Source organism: Polyodon spathula, chromosome 27 (assembly GCF_017654505.1).
Source record: "Polyodon spathula isolate WHYD16114869_AA chromosome 27, ASM1765450v1, whole genome shotgun sequence".
In the NCBI taxonomy this organism is placed as follows: domain Eukaryota; kingdom Metazoa; phylum Chordata; class Actinopteri; order Acipenseriformes; family Polyodontidae; genus Polyodon; species Polyodon spathula.
The window spans coordinates 478,071-497,097 of NC_054560.1; positions in this window are offsets into that span (position 1 = coordinate 478,071).

Here is a 19,027-nt window from a genome sequence, read left to right on the forward strand (position 1 = left end):
TTCTAGTAGAAAAACTGAACATAACTGTCCAGAACATAAAACTCACTTTGAACTTAATTACCTAATTAATATTGGCCACTAGGGGGCAGGCACGTTTCCCGAGTAACTTGAGACAGTTAATGAAACAATGGACCAAACAAATGTGGGTGTTAGAACAGAGGGAATTAAAAGAAATGAAACCCACAGTTTTCATTTTAAGTACAGTATATGAGAGAAGCCTGCACTACACTGAACCAGCGTTGGTTTAAAATAAAACATGTTTCTACCTCTGGCTACAATACAGGGCAGCTTTGTTTAATCACGTGAAGCATCTATACTGTGTGTGTTCTTCTGTATACACATGGGTAGGCTGTCTAGATGCTAATATCTATTGCTTTGCATGTTTCCTCAAACATTCTAACTGTGGTACCCTGCTCTCCTTTTAAAAAAAAAAAAAAAAAAAATAGTATTTGAGACTGGACTGTACCCTGGTGTTGCCAAATCGCTATACTTTGTATTGCTTTCCTGAGTTATATTACACTTTGCTGTGTTTTTACTATGGGACACCCTTAGTGTGTTCTAGTCAAATGCAAACTTGCAAAACTAGACAAGTAGAACAACACCGACAAGACAACTATATTAAATTGCCATTTCAGAGGGAAAGTGAACACAAAAATGAATATTCTAAACACCAAAAATTGTCGACAGCTATAGATGAGGTTTGTTCACACGTTTTAAATTGCCATTTTGAAGGTTAAAATCTATCTGAACAGTGGAAATTACCATGAGGCATATACCTGTAGGATGCAAATCGCTTTCTGAATTTAGAACAAAATGAATAACGTGTACACCATAGTGGCATTGCATTTTATCTGGCAAAAATATTTCCGCTACAAAAAATAAATAAGCATAATTTGAAAATAAATTAAGTAATGGGTTTTGTCACATAAATAATGATTTAATAGAAGTCTGTGTTAATAGAGGTCGGGGGAAATATTTGAGCTTTCACAAAATTTGCTTGGAAACCACAAGAAACTGTGATGCAGGGTACATGACACGCACCCACACACATTCCAGCCACAAGCTTTCTTTTCTTCAAGAGAAGCCCCTCATTTTTTCCCAGATATAGGTGTCTAAAATAAAACCCCAAAATGAATGTTTCTGTTGGTAAGTATTTATGAATGGCTGTACTATGCCATCCATGCAGTTCCTGATGAGAGAAATAAAACTGTTACAGTAGCTGTTTTTTCCCTATCTGTAAGTGTAGCTTTCTCTCTTATCTTCAGGTATTGTTTCCAAATCCAGCTATATTTACTTAATATTAGTCAGGCATAAATCTGTGTTAGACTTTCTACACCAGTGGCCCAAATATAATGCAACTGAACTACAGTACATACAAACAATTAGGTATACTTAACTTACTTAGTCTAGTAAACTCTGTTACACAGGTAAAGTTGTAATGATCCTGGCAAAGACGACAAACAGAAAATGCTGAGGAGTTTCAGACCAGGGAAAACCAGTTTTCATTGGTAAACTTCAGGCTGTTAATTAACACTAACACTGTTCAGAAGCATTTTCTTTTTTTTGTATTTGTATACTTGACAAAACAAACATACAACATCCCTTCCAGGTCAAAATGGCATAGATTGCTGTGGACAAGCCCTAATTACATGGGCTTGAAAAGCTGAAATGCAGTAACAATCAGAGTCAACTTTGCACATCGAATAATGATGCGAGTCAAGTCACAGCAATGGCTTCCTCTCGGGTGAGAATGCAGTGACAGCTGACTAAGAACACTGTGTAATTGCAGGATAATGCAAAGAACCACAGAGCTGTGCTCCATCGTTAACCAGATTCTCTGTGGTATACTGTGCTGTGCTGTGATGCTGTTCTCCTGCCCTGGCGCTGAGATGCTTGATTTGATGGGCTGTATATGTTAATCAACATGGAAAGATTGTGGGGGATGTAACAGAGACAGCACTCTGTGTCTGGCTTTTCGCTCACATGTATGTTTGCAGTAAAGAGACTGGTGCTATTTACGGTTCCTTGACCAGCTGTGGTGTGTCCCAGCAGAGCGTCTTGCTACAAAAAGGACCAAATAAGCCTGTACTGGTGATTTGGAGAAGGCGTCTGGTTGGAGTGGGTGTTGAGCCATCAAAATGAGTTTAAACCAATGATCACCATGTGTGAAGCCAGATTCAGGGTTTGCCATCTAGAGAACAGGGATTTGTTTAGGGATTTCTAAATCCCACTTTAAAAGTATAGCTGGGAAGGATGTGTCAGCAGGACCTCCTTTGTAGAAGGAGCAGTGCACTGCCGTGTTCATGGCAACCTTTGATTTTATATACATAACAGGTATTTTAAAAGCACATCCCAACCCTTGTCACAGTAAGGTTTGTTCTCTTTAAATAACAATATAAATATATGTAATGTATTTTTGTGATTCTTTACTCAACTGTGTAACTATGATTATCCAAAATGCACATATCCTGCACAGAGTAGACATCCAAATCCATGCTGTACAGAGTGAAAAATAACAGTTTATTTCACCACAATTATGACATGCTCGCTAAAGAAAATGCCAAAAGATTCTGAGTGATGGGACACTCACCTCCCATCTAACAGTCACCACAGATACTATGCAGCATCTGATACAGCAATAAAGAAAAAAGGGGACTGTCCAGAGTTAATATCCGAGAGTACACCAAGAGGCTTAAATTTATTGGGTTAGCACTCTAGAAGTTAACAATAGTTTCCCTAATATCCAACCCATAGCCACACAAAACAAAGTAAGACAACTGAAAAATAAGAAACCTAATAGAAACGAAGTAGGACACCCAAAACGTGTACAAATAAACTACAGTTAACAAAAAAGAAAGAACTCTTAATAACAACAACAACGCACAATAACTTAAGCTAAGGTTATAGCATAGTATTCTAATAAGCTGTAGGAAAACAGTTAATGAATAGCTCCTGCAAGTCGTCTCCTTAACATCCTACCCAGCTAACACAGATGTGAGAAACTAGACCATCAATATCATTGTTCACCATGCATGACACAGCGGTAACGCGTGTCACCACGTACGTGAATTCAATTGAACTCGCAGGAAAGTAAAACAAAAAATAGTCCAAAAAACAAACAGATGAAATCCCAAATATAATCGCCTCCCAGCGAAATGCGATTGTCCCGCGAACAAACTAAATGTCCATCCGATAAGAGAAGAAAAAAAAATAATCCTCCAGGGGAAACCAACCAACAAAAAACAATGGATCAATCTCACCCAGTCCCGATCGCACGCTGCTGTGATAAACTCCAAATGCTGGTACAATCTCCGTCGAAATCCTCCGCGTTGCAGACTTGATACAAAGTAACAAAACAAAATAAAAAAAAAAGACGAACAGGCTTGTGAAACCAAAGTATCAAAGAAAAACTATAAACTAAAATGACCCTGTGTTAAACCCACTGTGCTACAGTTTCTCTCTACAGCCAAACAACTCTACACACCAAACATAAGTGGAAGCACGTTAGACTACTTAAATTAGACGAGACAATAAAACCACTACTAAAGATACGTAAACCAAAATTCTAAATAATAAAATATCCAGTCTACAAAGCATACAGGAGAAATACGGGGTACCTTACCGCCCCTTCCAGCTCTTTAAATCCTGAGAGAACCCATACTCTGCCTCTAAAAGGTACGGCGAGCCTGAGGGACCACACGCGAAAAAGCGTTCAGAAATTCAGAGCCAATACACACAAACCAAACAAACCAAAGCCTCTCAACCTTCATAAATAACTGCTTTTCATAAACCCGTTCATTCCATATATTTATATACTCATATTTATTTTATTTTTGTATTATTATTAAAACGAATATCAAAAGGATTGAATAAGACTAGAGTAAATAAATCTGTCTGGCCAGGTTTTCTCACCTTGCACCTAAGCAAGGCAAATGAGACTTTCATTGCCTCATAATAAATATGCGGCACATGCCACAATCAGGGGGGGGGTGTGTGTGTGGTTCGCCTCATTGATGATAAACCCCTGTGGGGTTTTAAGTTCCCAAAATTGATTGGTTCAACTTTTCAAAGTTGGAAAGTCCAGCTTAGTGGGTAAAATGGACCTGGTAAATTTGACTGGATTAAAGGAAAATTGGTATCCACCAGGGTCCTGACCACTTAGGGGCTAATTTGGCAGAGTAAAAAGCAATGGCTTCTGACACTGAATGGCTCCTTACCCAAACCAAATCCCCTTCTTGAAATACTACCTCTCTCCTCCGAGAGTTGTAGTTTTTCGCCTGCCGACCTTGTGCTACCTTAACTCGTTGCTTAACTAATTGCCCCAATTGCATTTGTCTTTCAAGTAATGAGTACCTAGCGTCATTTGGAGAGGGAGCCTTACCAATCAACCGATCTAATGGACCTTTGATAACCCTACCTAGAGCCAGCTCAGCAGTATCCTGCTTAGCCGTATTTAGGGCAAACCTGAATTCAGGCAACCACTGATCCCAGAGCTGGTGATTTTGTCCTAAATAAGAAGCAATCATAGGTTTCAAAGTCCTATTAACTCTCTCTGTCAAATTAGTCTGTGGGTGATAACTAGTTGTTAATTTACGAGTGACCCCTCACTTTCTACACACCTCTACTAGAACGGCACTGGTAAATTGAGCCCCTCTATCGGATAAAAGATACTTGGGGGTTCCCCAACGAGTAAAAATCTCTTGAATCAGTATCTGAACTATTTTAGAAGTCTTCCCATCACGCAGGGAAAACAATTCCACCCACTTTGTGAAATAGTCCACAATGACCAAAAGATAGACATTTCCTTTTTTACTTCGAGGAAGGGGTCCCATTAGGTCCAGACCTAGCATCTTCCTAGGTTCTTCAATGATGGTAGACTGTAACAAACCCGCTGGCTTCTGATTTGAAGGCTTGTACAACTGGCACTCTTCACATTCCTTTACATGTTTGACCACATTACGCCTAACAGTCAGCCACCATGTTACCTCCAATATGCGAAACAAAGTTTTAGTACGTCCCAGATGTCCACTCAGGGGGTTATTGTGGTACCACTGCAAAAATGTAGGCACCATTGACGCGGGAACCACTAGTTGGTAACGTTCTCCTTTACCTTCTTGGAGTGGCACCCTCCTATACCACACTCCTTGTTCCTTCAAAAACCCGCTGCGGTCCGAACGCTGTGGCTCAGTCCCCCTCTGCAACTCTTGAATCTTTGACTCCTTAGCCTGTGCCTCAGCAATTTCATTCACGGAAGATGGAAGGTCTAAAAAAGCAAAAGACTCCTTTTTCTCTTTATATACAGCAATGCTAGCGCCATCTATCTGTGATATTCTAGACAGAGCATCCGGGACCACATTTAAACTTCCTTTATGATAAACCACCTTAAATGTAAAGGCTTGTAAACGCAATGCCCACCGTGTTAAACGTGAGTCACCTTGGGTGAGTTAAATACCCAGGTTAAGGCGGCGTGATCTGTTACTACCTGGAATTCCTTCCCCTCAAGGTAGTGCTTCCACTTCTCGATAGCCCATATGACTGCCAAACATTCCTTCTCTGAAGTAGAGTAATTGGCCTCGGGCTTAGCAAGGACCCGGGATGCATAAGCGACTACCCATTCTTCCTCCACCGATCCTTGAGCCAGCACGGCTCCCAGCCCCACTTCACTGGCATCGGTATACACTCGAAAGGATTTCAACCAGTCTTGATGTGCCAGCACAGGAGCAGTTTACAACTCCTGCTTCAATTGATCGAACCTTTGTTGACACTGCTCTGTCCACTCCCATGGTACTCCTTTCTTCTTAAGATTATTCAGAGGAGAGGCAATGTCTGCAAACTTAGCTATAAATTTATGGTACCACCTGGCTAAACCCAAAAATCTCTGTAGGGTTTTAAGATTGATAGGAACCGGGTAATCCCTAATAGATTGCACCTTCTCTGGGTCCACCGCCACCCCCTTCCCGGACACAATGTGTCCTAGAAACCTAAGAGAGGATTGAAAAAAACTGCATTTCTCTAAATTAAGTGTTAACTTTGCTTCCTCAAGAGTGCGGAACACAGCTGCCAAGTCCGTGACATGTTGTTTCTCATTGGGGGAATAAACAATGATGTCATCGATATATACAAAGCAAATGCTCTCTCTCAATGTTCCCAAGACCTGCTGCATCAGCCGTTGGAAGGTTGCTGCGGCATTTTTCAATCCAAAAGGCATTACCTTGAATTGATATAGACCAAAGGGTGTGGTAAAAGCAGTCTTTGGCTTACTCAACACGTCCATAGCAACTTGCCAATAACCCAACTTCAGATCCAGAGCGCTGAAAACAGAAGCTCCTTTTAAAGACTCCAGGATATCGTGGACTTGTGGCATGGGAAACGCATCTAAGTTTGTCTTAGCATTTATCCCACGATAATCCACGCAAAACCTGTAGGTGCCATCTTTCTTTTCGACTAACACCACCGGTGCAGCCCAGGCAGATGATGATGGCTCCACAATACCATCCCTAATCATATCCTGAAGATGTTGATAGATAATGGTTTTCTTGTACTCGGACACTCGATAAGTGGGAGCACGTACAGGTACCTCATCTACAGTATAGATCACATGGCTGGCTACAGTGGTTCTCCCTGGTCGGGAAGTGCAAACAGCAGGCCACTGCTTTATTAGTTGCACCACCGGATCTTGAGATATGACCCCCCTCTCTCCAGTAACTTCTACCTTCTTCACCACCTTAGCACACCCCATAGGTATCGCCACATATAACTGCATCAGCAACTGATCTTCCTGAACCTTCTGCTTCCATATTTTTCCCCACACCATCTCAAGTGAAAATGGATAGAACACATATCTTTTGTCAACCTTCACGCCATATACTTGCGCCCCCAAATCTAGTAAAGTAGAAGTCTTCTTCAAAAAATCCAATCCCAGAATCAAAGGGTGAGCTAAGTGGGAGTCATCTATTATAAACGTATCTATGGACCAAAACTGTCCATGAAGATTAAAAGTAAACCTAAATTTTCCCAACGCAGAATGAGACTGACCATTAGCTAAAACAAATAATTTGTCAGCACATGGAGCTAATTGATCCTTCGGTTGGCAAAGTTTTGACCACAGATCATTTCTCATCAAAGTATAAGTACACCCTGTATCCACTAGAGCCAAGCCTTCCCACCACGGGACAGATATAGCCATGGATAGCAAAGTGAGCTTTTTGTTACCATTGCCGTCTAGCCGAGGCGCTTGAACATTGTGAACCACAGACACATCTGCTGACATCTTGACTAACCCTTTATTACTTTTCTTAGAGATATTCTCTGCTTTGGCATTCACCTTAGCCCAATATTCCTTCTGGGCGGCCCAGTCTCTTTCTACCATCGCTCCTACACGAACCAAATCTGAAACAGTAGATACTGATCCTCTAATAAAGCTAGCTAGCTTCGGATTTGCATTACCCAAGATCCTTTCTGCCAACTCTGCCTCGCTCATTTCAGGACACCATTTGAGACAGAGTGCACGATAATCATAAGTAAAATCACGAATGCACTCACTTGGGTCTTGGACCCGTTCAAGCAATCTCTTCTCAACTTCTGATAAATAATCTGTGGGGAGAAAAGCCTCCACAAAAGCCGTTTTAAACTGTTTCCAAGTTTTAACCTTATAACGCTCCGCCATCCACCAGCTCTTAGCCGGTCCCTTCAGTACCGTGGATAAGGTAGCCAAAATCTCAGCCTCAGTCATAGACACTACCGCCAAAAAATCTTGACAGGCATCTACAAACCCCAACACATCTACATGCCCTTCCCCTTCCCCATAAACAGGAAAGTTCAGCTTAATGGGGGGTTTAGAGGAATAAACTGGATATTTACAGGTTTCAGTTACCATGGGTCTAATAGACAACCCCTCCAAAGAGGTGGAAGGTCAGAACAGCTGGGTTCAGGTAGGCAGAAGCAGGGAAAAAAAGAAACTTCGTCAAACACAACCACCAGAAATCAAAACAACCAACAGATTTGAGTCACTTCAGAATTTTGATGAGCAGAACCAACAACAAGAGAATGAAAGGAACAACATCCAGGACCCTATTGACAGTGGTGACCAGACAGCAAAAAGAAGGGAGGTCATGATTGTTGGGGACTCCATATTGAGAAACACAGCAAGTTCAGTTCGCAGTTTGGACCCCCTTACTACAACAGTGTGCTGCCTTCCGGGAGCCTCGGTCAAGCACATCACTGAGAACGTGGACAGGCTCCTAGAACGAACAGGAGACGACCCGGTAGTAGTCGTCCACATCGGTACAAACAACATTGGAAGAGACAGACCAAAATCCCTGCAAAACAAATTCAGAGAGCTAGGAAGGAAATTAAAAGAGAAAACCAAAACTGTGGTATTTTCTGGTATACTACCCGCACCTTGCAAAGGACCATATGGACAGCTGGAAATAATTAATCAAAACCAATGGCTGAAGACGTGGTGCACACGGGAAGGCTTCACCTATCTTGATCATTGGACCACATTCTACAACGAGGACTATCTGTATAGACGGGATGGACTGCATTTAAATAACAAGGGAACTAGTCTACTTGGAGAAAAGATCCTCGAGCAGGTTCGGAAGCATTTAAACTAGAAAGGAAGGGGGGAGAAATCAACAAAAAAACAGAAGGGAGACCGCATCAAAACAAGAACAACAACTCAGGTAAGACAACCATTAAATGTATTTATCTAAATGCTAGAAGTATCAGAAACAAAATTCTAGAACTTGAAGCTACTGCACTAACAGGTAACTATGATGTGATAGGTGTTACAGAAACGTGGTTGTCTGAGAGTGATGGGGACGAATATAATATTTGTGGGTATACACTGTATAGGAAAGACAGGCAGGACAGAAGAGGAGGAGGGGTAGCGCTATACATAAGAAACAGTCTTGAAGCCCAGGTGTTAAACCTGGACAAAGAAAATAAAACCGAATCAATATGGGTCAGAATAACAGACAAAAATTCAAAAGGCATAATAATAGGAGCATGCTATAGACCGCCAGATTCAGACGGTGAGCACAATAATCTGTTATACAATGACATTAGAAATGTGTGTAGCAAAGGAGAAGCCATACTAATGGGGGATTTCAACTTCCCCCAAATAAAATGGGAAAACCCGGTGGGTAGCGCGAAGGATGAAATAGAAATGGTGGAAATGACAAATGACTGCTTCCTAACACAATTTGTGAAGGCACCCACTAGAGGGGAGGCATGCCTTGATTTAGTCTTTTCAAATAACGAAGATAGAATAACTAAAACAGAGGTCAGAGAACCACTGGCAAACTCAGACCACAACATGGTCTCATTTGAAGTGTTTTTTAAATCCCCAAAAGTAAAGACTAAAGCTAAGGTTTACAATTTTAGAAAAGCAAACTATGAAGGTATGAAACAGAGACTAACAGAAGTAGATTGGAGTAAAATAGAGAAAACACCCACAGAAGAAGGATGGTTGTTCTTCAAAAATGTAGTACTAGAGGCGCAAAACAATTATATCCCTAAAGTAGACAAATCTAAATGTAAAACTAAATTGCCAAAATGGTTTAATAGATCAATTAAAAAAATATTCAGCGAAAAAAGGCACTTTACAGAGCATTAAAAAAGGACCAAAAAGAAAGTACACAGAAAGAGTACACAGAACTGCAAATGCAAGTCAAAAAGGAAGTTAGAAAGGCCAAGAGAGAAATAGAAATGAACATTGCTAAGGGAGCTAAAACCAATTCCAAAATGTTTTTCCAATATTACAACAGCAAGAGAACATTCAAAGAGGAGATTAAATGTTTAAGAGATACAAATGGCAAAATCGTAGAGGAAGAAAAAAAAATAGCAAATATGTTAAATGATTACTTTTCACAAGTTTTTACAAAGGAAGATACTGACAACATGCCCCACATGTCATCCAGTTCCTATCCAGTTTTAAATAACTTTAGCATAACTGAGGCAGAAGTGTTAAAGGGACTAGGAGCTCTTAAAATAAACAAATCCCCTGGGCCGGATGAGATCCTCCCAGTAGTACTCAAAGAAATGAAAGAAGTAATTTACAAACCGCTAACCAAGATCATGCAGCAGTCTCTTGACACAGGGGTGGTACCGACAGACTGGAAAATTGCAAACGTAATACCGATCCACAAAAAGGGAAACAAAACTGAACCAGGTAACTACAGACCAGTAAGCCTGACTTCTATTATATGCAAACTTATGGAAACTATAATAAGATCCAAAATGGAAAATTACCTATATGGTAACAGGGTACTGGGAGACAGTCAACATGGTTTTAGGAAAGGGAGATCGTGCCTAACTAACTTGCTTTGATTTTTTTGAGGATGCAACATCGATAATGGATAATTGCAAAGCATATGACATGGTTTATTTAGATTTCCAGAAAGCTTTTGACAAAGTCCCGCACAAAAGATTAATTCTCAAACTGAACGCAGTTGGGATTCAAGGAAACACATGTACATGGATTAGGGAGTGGTTAACATGTAGAAAACAGAAAGTACTGATTAGAGGAAAAACCTCAGAATGGAGTGTGGTAACCAGCGGTGTACCACAGGGATCAGTATTAGGTCCTCTGCTATTCCTAATCTACATTAATGATTTAGATTCTGGTATAGTAAGCAAACTTGTTAAATTTGCAGACGACACAAAAGTAGGAGGAGTGGCAAACACTGTTGCAGCAGCAAAGGTCATTCAAAATGATCTAGACAAGATTCAGAACTGGGCAGACACATGGCAAATGACATTTAATAGAGAAAAGTGTAAGGTACTGCACGCAGGAAATAAAAATGTACATTATAAATATCATATGGGAGATATTGAAATTGGAGAAGGAATCTATGAAAAAGACCTAGGAGTTTTTGTTGACTCAGAAATGTCTTCATCTAGACAATGTGGGGAAGCTATAAAAAAGGCTAACAAGATGCTCGGATACATTGTGAAAAGTGTTGAATTTAAATCAAGGGAAGTAATGTTAAAACTGTACAATGCACTAGTAAGACCTCATCTTGAATATTGTGTTCAGTTCTGGTCACCTCGCTATAAAAAAGATATTGCTGCTCTAGAAAGAGTGCAAAGAAGAGCGACCAGAATTATTCCGGGCTTAAAAGGCATGTCATATGCAGACAGGCTAAAAGAATTGAATCTGTTCAGTCTTGAACAAAGAAGACTACGTGGCGACCTAATTCAAGCATTCAAAATTCTAAAAGGTATTGACAGTGTCGACCCAAGGGACTTTTTCAGCCTGAAAAAAGAAACAAGGACCAGGGGTCACAAATGGAGTTTAGAAAAAGGGGCATTCAGAACAGAAAATAAAGCTGACACCCTGGGATCCTTCAAGAAGCTGCTTGATGAGATTTTGGGATCAATAAGCTACTAACAACCAAACGAGGAAATTAACAGTAATTTCACAAATATCCAACCCATACACACACGAAACAATGTAAGACAATAGAAAAATAAGAAACCTAATAGAAACAAAGTAGGACACCCAAAACGTGTACAAGTAAACCAAAACAGAAAGAACTCTTAATAAGAACGCACAATAGCTTAAGCCAAGGCTATAGCATAGTATTCTAATAAGCTGTAGGAAACCAGTTAATGAGTAACTTCTGCAATAACCCCAGGAAGTCTCTAACACCCTGCCCAGCTAATACAAAAGAAACTGTGTAGCGAGAAACTGGACCATCAATATCATTGCTCACCCCGCATGACACAGCGGTAAAGCATGCAACCACGTACGTGACTTCAATTGAACTTGCAGCAAAGCAAAACAAAAAAAAAAGAAAACAAACAGTCCAAAAAACGAAATCCCAAATATAATCGCCTCCAAGCGAAATGCGATTGTTGTGCAAACAAACTAAATTTCTATCCGACAAAAGAAGGAAAAAAAATAATCCTCCAGGAGAAACCAACCAACAAAAAACAATGGATCAGTCTCACCCAGTCCCGATCTCTCGTTGCTGTGATTAACTTCAAATGCTGGTACAACCTCAGTCGAAATCCTCCACGTTGCAGACTTGAAACAAAGTAAAGAGAAAAGACGAACAAGCTTGTGAAACCAAAGTATCAAAGAAAAATTATAAACTAAAATGACCCTGTGTTAAACCACTATGCTACAGTTTCTCTCTACAGCCAAACAACTCTGCACACCAAACATAAGTGGAAGCATGTTTGACTATTTAAATTAGACGAGATGCTGAACACAGACTAACAAGTTAAAACGCCACTACTAAGGATACGTAAACCAAAATTCTAAATAATTAAATATCCAGTCTCCAAAGCAAACACGAGAAATACGGGGCGACCTTTCTGTTCCTTCCAGCTCTTTTAAATCCTGAGAGAATCCATAGTCTGCCTCTAAAAGGTTCGGCAAGCCTGAGGGACTATATGCGAAAAAGAGTTCAGAAACTCAGAGACAATACACACAAACCATCAAACCGACAAAGCCTCAAACCTTCATGATAAATACCTTTCATAAACACATTCATTCCATATATTTATATACTCATATTTATTTTCTTTTGTTATTATTAAAACGAATATCAAAGGATTGAAAAGACTATAGGGTCACGCTTTATTTTAAGGGGCGCCTAGTAACTATTAACAAACTATTAGTAAATACATTAATAAACGTTAGTTACTAGTCTGTTAACAGTTAGTTAACAGTTGATAGACTGTTTGTTACTTGTATTAATAATCATTGGTTACCAGTTAGTTATCAGTTAATAGACTATTTGTTACTTGTATTTATAAACATTAGTAACTAGTCTGTTAACAGTTTGCTAACAGTTAATATACTATTTGTTACTTATATTAATAGACATTAGTTACTAGCATGTTAACAGTTTGTTAATATTTGTTACTTGATGATTGTAACTTTTCTCAGTTAATAAATTAATGAATATATGGGCCTACTTTGATGTAGACATATGGAGTAAATGTGGTAGGACTTAGAAGTAAACCCATGAATAAATCATTATTAACTATTACAAACTAATAGTAAATATATCAATAAACACCAGTTACTAGCCTGTTAACAGTTAATAGGATATTTGTTAATAACCATATTTATAAAGAGTTAGTTAATAGTGAATAGGCCCTTAAAATAAAGTGAACCACATTTTCATTTGTTAACAGGTTGTTAAGCATTTGAAGCATGGTTGTAAGCACATTAATAAAGCGAGTCAATATTTACAAGTCAAATCTTTAGGAATCTATCTAAGTCTAAAATAACAAACTAAGTTCAAACAGGCAGACTAATTACAATCCCTACCACAGGTCCCCTTTATAGACTTATTATTATTTATTTATTAGCAGACACCCTTATCCAGAGTGACTTACAATTGTTACAAGATATCACATTATTTTTACATACAGTTACATTATTTTTTACACATATTATTTTTGCATACAATTACCTGTTTATAGAGTTGGGTTTTTACTGGAGCAACCTAGGTAAAGTACCTTGCTCAAGGGTACAGTGGCAGTGTCCCCCACCTGGGATTAAACCCACAATCCTCCGTTCAAGAGTCCAGAGCCCTAACCACTATTCCATACTTACCTTCAAACCTTTGACTGATGCCACCCATGTCTTCATAATGCTGTGGTCTGCATAGTTTAAACTGTTTACCAACATAGCTATCAACTATCAACAAAGTACATGTAACTAATTAATAACCATATTTATAAAGAGTTAGTTAAGAGTGAATAGGCCCTTAAAATAAAGTGAACCACATTTTCATTTGTTAACAGGTTGGTAAGCATTTGAAGCATGGTTGTAAGCACATTAATAAAACAAATAAAGAACAGGAAAAAAATCTACTAAAGACAAGGCACCACTTTAGTTTAGACATGACTTTATTTCTCACAATTAGACCGTCAAGCAAAACCAACTTTATCAAACTTTGAAACCCATCAATGAAAACATCTTATCAATTGCTCATTCACTCAATTTCACTATTAAAACCGTAAAAACAACATTTCAAAAATATCTTTACAGTGATTGGTGATTAATTAATTGGTTAAGTAATTAATACTAATTCAAACAAATAATGTTCAAAATAAAAAAAAAAAAACAATTATATATGATATAGTTTCCTTATGTCATCAATAAGATGACCTAAAGGCCCATGTTTGTGTTTCTTTGTTAGCCAGTAGGTCCATTCAATTACATAAGGTGCACTTTGAGTGACTTCTCTGTCATGTTTCCTCTCAGCCTCCATATGTTTGATTTAAACTGACCCCATGCCCTATATAGCCATCAACAAAGTTTCTGCTGTGATTACTGTGTGATGTGTATATCCATGTTCAGTAAGTCTTTGAAAATATGCTCTCCACTCATCACTTATGATAGTTGGCCCAACCCTTGTGTATTTAACTATTATTGGTATCAATCTCTGATGTGATCTGCTTTTCACAAGTTTTAGTACTGGTTTCCGTGAAGATTGGTTACATCCAAGCATTCCAAAGACCCGGCTTTTTCTTTTCCAGGTTTGTCTCATTCTTCCTTTGTGGTGCTGCAAAAACATTAATAGAGCATTTTTAATGCATATATACACCTACATTTAACATGTCTTAATTTTGTATTTATATTCTTTTTTTATCAGTTCCTTAATTATCTTTCTGTGCTTTATGAACACAAAAACATGTATGACTTCTAATGCAATATGAAGAACTTCTAGCATTGTTTATTAATTAAAAATGTAATAATAATAAACAAAAATCAATGAGAATGTAATATAAAATTATAGGAAATTACAATAGAAAAGCCAAAAAGGGTTATGACAAATAGTAAAGTTTAGGACAGGAAATCTCACCATGTTATTTACATTGTTGACTTTTGGTGAGCAATTGTTCGCTGTATTAATGAATACTTGAGATGAAGAACCACATGTGCATTTCAGTTTTTTTTGACATGTTCCATCTTTTCATATTATCTCTCCAAGTTATATTATAATTCTGTACTTGTGCTTGAAACATTTCTATTTTAAGTCATTGATAAAGGGAACCTAAGCACACTGTGTAGGGGGAGTTAAAATGCATATGTTTCTTCTTCTGAAGGATTAAATAAAGGTAGACAATTACTTTTCTGTGATGGCAGAACTTGCTCTTATCAATTACAACACATTTGTGCCCTCCAACTTTCATGCTTCCCTTTCTTTGTAGACAGTGTACAACCTTAATGCAAATGTGTCTGCATTTTTTTGCCATTTTTGAGTGTGTTGTGGAACTACCACAATGTTTTCATCAATCATGTCCACTTGTCACAAATGCAGTCCCTGAGAAAACTTAATGAACAAGCAAGAAAAAAAAAAAAATCATTTTAAATCTACAAAATGTAGATTCTACTCAGTCTACCTACTTAATTAAAATGCTTATATATCTAGAATATATTATTTCAATGCTTAGTTTAAATTATTAGTGTACACATTAATAACAAAGAACACATGATTATATGCAATTTCATATTTAAAAAATCATGGATCCTCTCAAAGAGCAGCTAATATAATATTAATTATTTGCACATCCATACATATAAAAGTCAGTACACAATCCCTACCAACTGGGTCAATATATATAAATACCTAAAATATTACCTGAACAGGAACTTCATCCAACAGAAGAGACTTGAATGGGAACGAGCAAAAAATGATTTTTCTCTGATGGATTTTGTAGATTTGTTCCGATGTCTTCTGCAAACCCTGAAATATAGTTGAAAATGTTAACTTATTTTATATCAGAAAAGCATCATATTATTGTTAAGCATTCAAGAGATTTATTCATTTACAAATTACTACCAAACACCAAAACAACACTGATTACACTATGTAACACAATTTTTGTTCCTGGGTAGTAAGTGTTATTTCCTAATTGCTTATGCCTCAAAAGTATAGAAAATGGCTATTATTCCCCACAAACTTTGCTTTTGTGACCAGGACAGGTAAATTTCAAAATATCACTATTTCCAATGAGAAAACGGGAGCTTTTGTGTCTTTTCGTTCACATAAAGTCAGAAAAAAACAACATATGAATCCAAATTAACATGTATTTATACTAAAGTAATACAAAAATGACTACAAAAGATTTAGAAGTGAGTAGTTTTTCGAGATTTACGATTATACTGTAAATCACTTTCACGAATCAGCCCCCAGATGTAGTCTCCCATCATGTTCTCGTTATACTGTCCTTGGTAGCGGCGTTCAAAGTCCAGTATATCCTGGTGGAAGTGTTCGCCTTGCTCCTCCGAGTACGCTCCCATGTTCTCCTTGAATTTATCAAGATGAGCATCAAGGATATGGACTTTGAGGGACATCCTACAGCCCATTGTGCCGTAGTTCTTCACCAGTCTCAACCAGCTCCACATAGTTTTCGGCCTTGTGATTGCCCAGGAAGCTCCGAACCACTGCGACAAAGCTGTTCCAAGCCGCTTTCTCCTTACTAGTGAGCTTCTTGGGGAATTCATTGCACTCCAGGATCTTCTTTATCTGTGGTCCGACTTTGACCTTTGCCTCAGACAGCTTAGGGAAGAAGTCTTGAAGGTACTTGAAGGCTGCCGACTCCTTATCTAGAGCTTTCATAAGGCCCAATTTGATGTGCAGTGGTGGCATCAGCACCTTCCGGGGGTCCACCAGTGGCTCCCACTTGACGTTGTTCCTCCCCACAGAGAACTCGGTCCGCTGTGGCCAGTCCCGCCTGTGGTAGTGCGCCTTGGTGTCCCTGCTGTCCCAAAGGCAAAGATAGCAGGGAAACTTGGTAAAACCGCCTTGGAGACCCATCAGGAATACCACCATTTTGAAGTCTCCTATGACCTCCCAGCCGTACTCATCATACTTCAAGACGTCCAGCAAGGTCTTGATGCTGTTGTAATCCTCTTTGCGGTGCACCGAGTGAGCCAGGGGAAGAGACGGGTACTTGTTACCATTATGGAGCAGCACGGCTTTGAGGCTCCTGGATGAGCTGTCAATGAAGAGGCGCCACTCGTTCTGGTTACAGGCGATTTCGATTGCCTCGAACAGACTGGTCACATTACGGCAGAAGCAGAGCCTATCTTGACGGGTGAAGAAGCTGGAAAAAGGTTGGTGACGCTTCTTCTGATCTGCGACTTGCACGTCAAAAGCTCAGCATTGGACTTGGTGAGACCAAGATCTCTAATCAAGTCATTGAGGTCTTTTTAGTTGGGGTAGTATGGGTTTCTCTCCTCAGCTCCACCTCTGAAATTGTCATCTGGATCTACAACGTCTTCCTCGCTCTCTGACTTGCTGCTCTCTTCTAAAGACGGCTGCTCTCTCTCCGGAGGAGTGGGTATGGGGAACTCATGGCAGTGTGGCACCGGGGCGATGGATGAAGGAAGGTCCGGATACGTGACAGCAGGTGCATTCTTGCCAGTCCGACGTTTGGAAGGGTCCACCATGCAGAAGTAGCAGTTGCTTGAGTGGTCAGTGGGTTCCACCCAAATTCTTGGGATAGCGAACTTCATGGCTCTCTTTTCCCCTCTGTACCATCCTACAAAAATACATTTATTTCACCCATGACTAAAGTGTAAGAGATTCTCACAACATTTTTCATATATGATATATTTTTTCAATAACATTGAAAATTGTAAAACATTTTAAAATTAAAAACTTTTACAATTTAAAAAATTGTAACAAATTTTATAACATAAAATTCCGAGCAACAATTGTCCATCTTACCTTCCAGAGATTTTTTTGCAGTGCTCGCAGGTGAAATGAGGTGCCCAGGGTTTGTCTTGATCCCCGCCAGGCATGCCGAAATATGCCTTGTAGGCCTCACACATCTTAGCAGATGCTTCCACTGAGTACTTTTTCGCTCTTGTCTTGACAAATTGGCCGCAGACATAGTGTAAAGCGCGGGGATAGCAATAATAGGGCACAGTCCCGAACAAAAACAAAAACACAGTTCTGGGTGAGTGCAATCGTGCTGGTGGTCAGTGCAAACACAGGTATTTCGTGACAGTGGTGCAGTAGTGATCCGAATCGTGCTGACCCTCGGCGACAGCTCTGGATTTGTGCTTCAACTGTCTGGTGGTGCAAACACGGACAATTATTACACAGATAAACATAAAACACGTAACCCATCTTCTTTTTTTAATAATGAGAGCTCCTCTCTCGGTCCTTCTCTCTCCACGCATTTACCCAAACGAAGGAAAAGATCAGCGTTACCCTGGCCCCTATATGTAATCCCGCATGACATCGAGGTAAACGGTTGCAGCTGCCTTATTACTTGCAGCTGCCTCTCGTTTACCTTTCAAATCAATACGGTCTTACAACAGAGTCTCGCTTCTTTCCAGGCTGACTCACTTCCCTGACCCGGAAACGAACTGTCAGGCCAGCCCTTCCAGATACTTCTCCTCTCATTCTTTAGTGCCCTCACAGGTCGGGAGGAAGATTCATCACCAGAACTCATCTTTCTGTCACACCTGGTCACAAAAGCAAAGTTTGTGGGGAATAATAGCCATTTTCTATACTTTTGAGGCATAAGCAATTAGGAAATAACACTTACTACCCAGGAACCAAAAAAAATTAAAAATTTGTTACACGGTGTTATTATTAAGCTTTTTAGTTTGGAGTTCCTTTATTATTTGATTATTTGTTAAACCCTTCTAGGTGTGCTCACATTTATTGTGCGCATTTAACCTCCCCATTCTACTAAAGCTTTGAATGCATAATGTCACTTTATATTGTTGTTACTGTTTGTAATGACTGAAAGATATTTGATTTAATATGATTTTAATTAGATTAGCAAATACATATTATTGGTTTTTATTTCTTGTGTAAAATTGGTATTCTTTGAGCTCCCCAGTTCCTCCGTTCTTTTATTGCTAATACCCAGACCTCACTGGACAACAAAAGTGGTGGAAGCGGCTGCGCTACCCGAACCCGAACGACCTCACCTGTAGACAGGGAGTGAGCGTTACACTTGGTTGGCTGGCTGGCTTAACACTGGTTAAGAGAATTAAAAAGAGAGAATGTCGGAACCTGGCAGCTCAAAT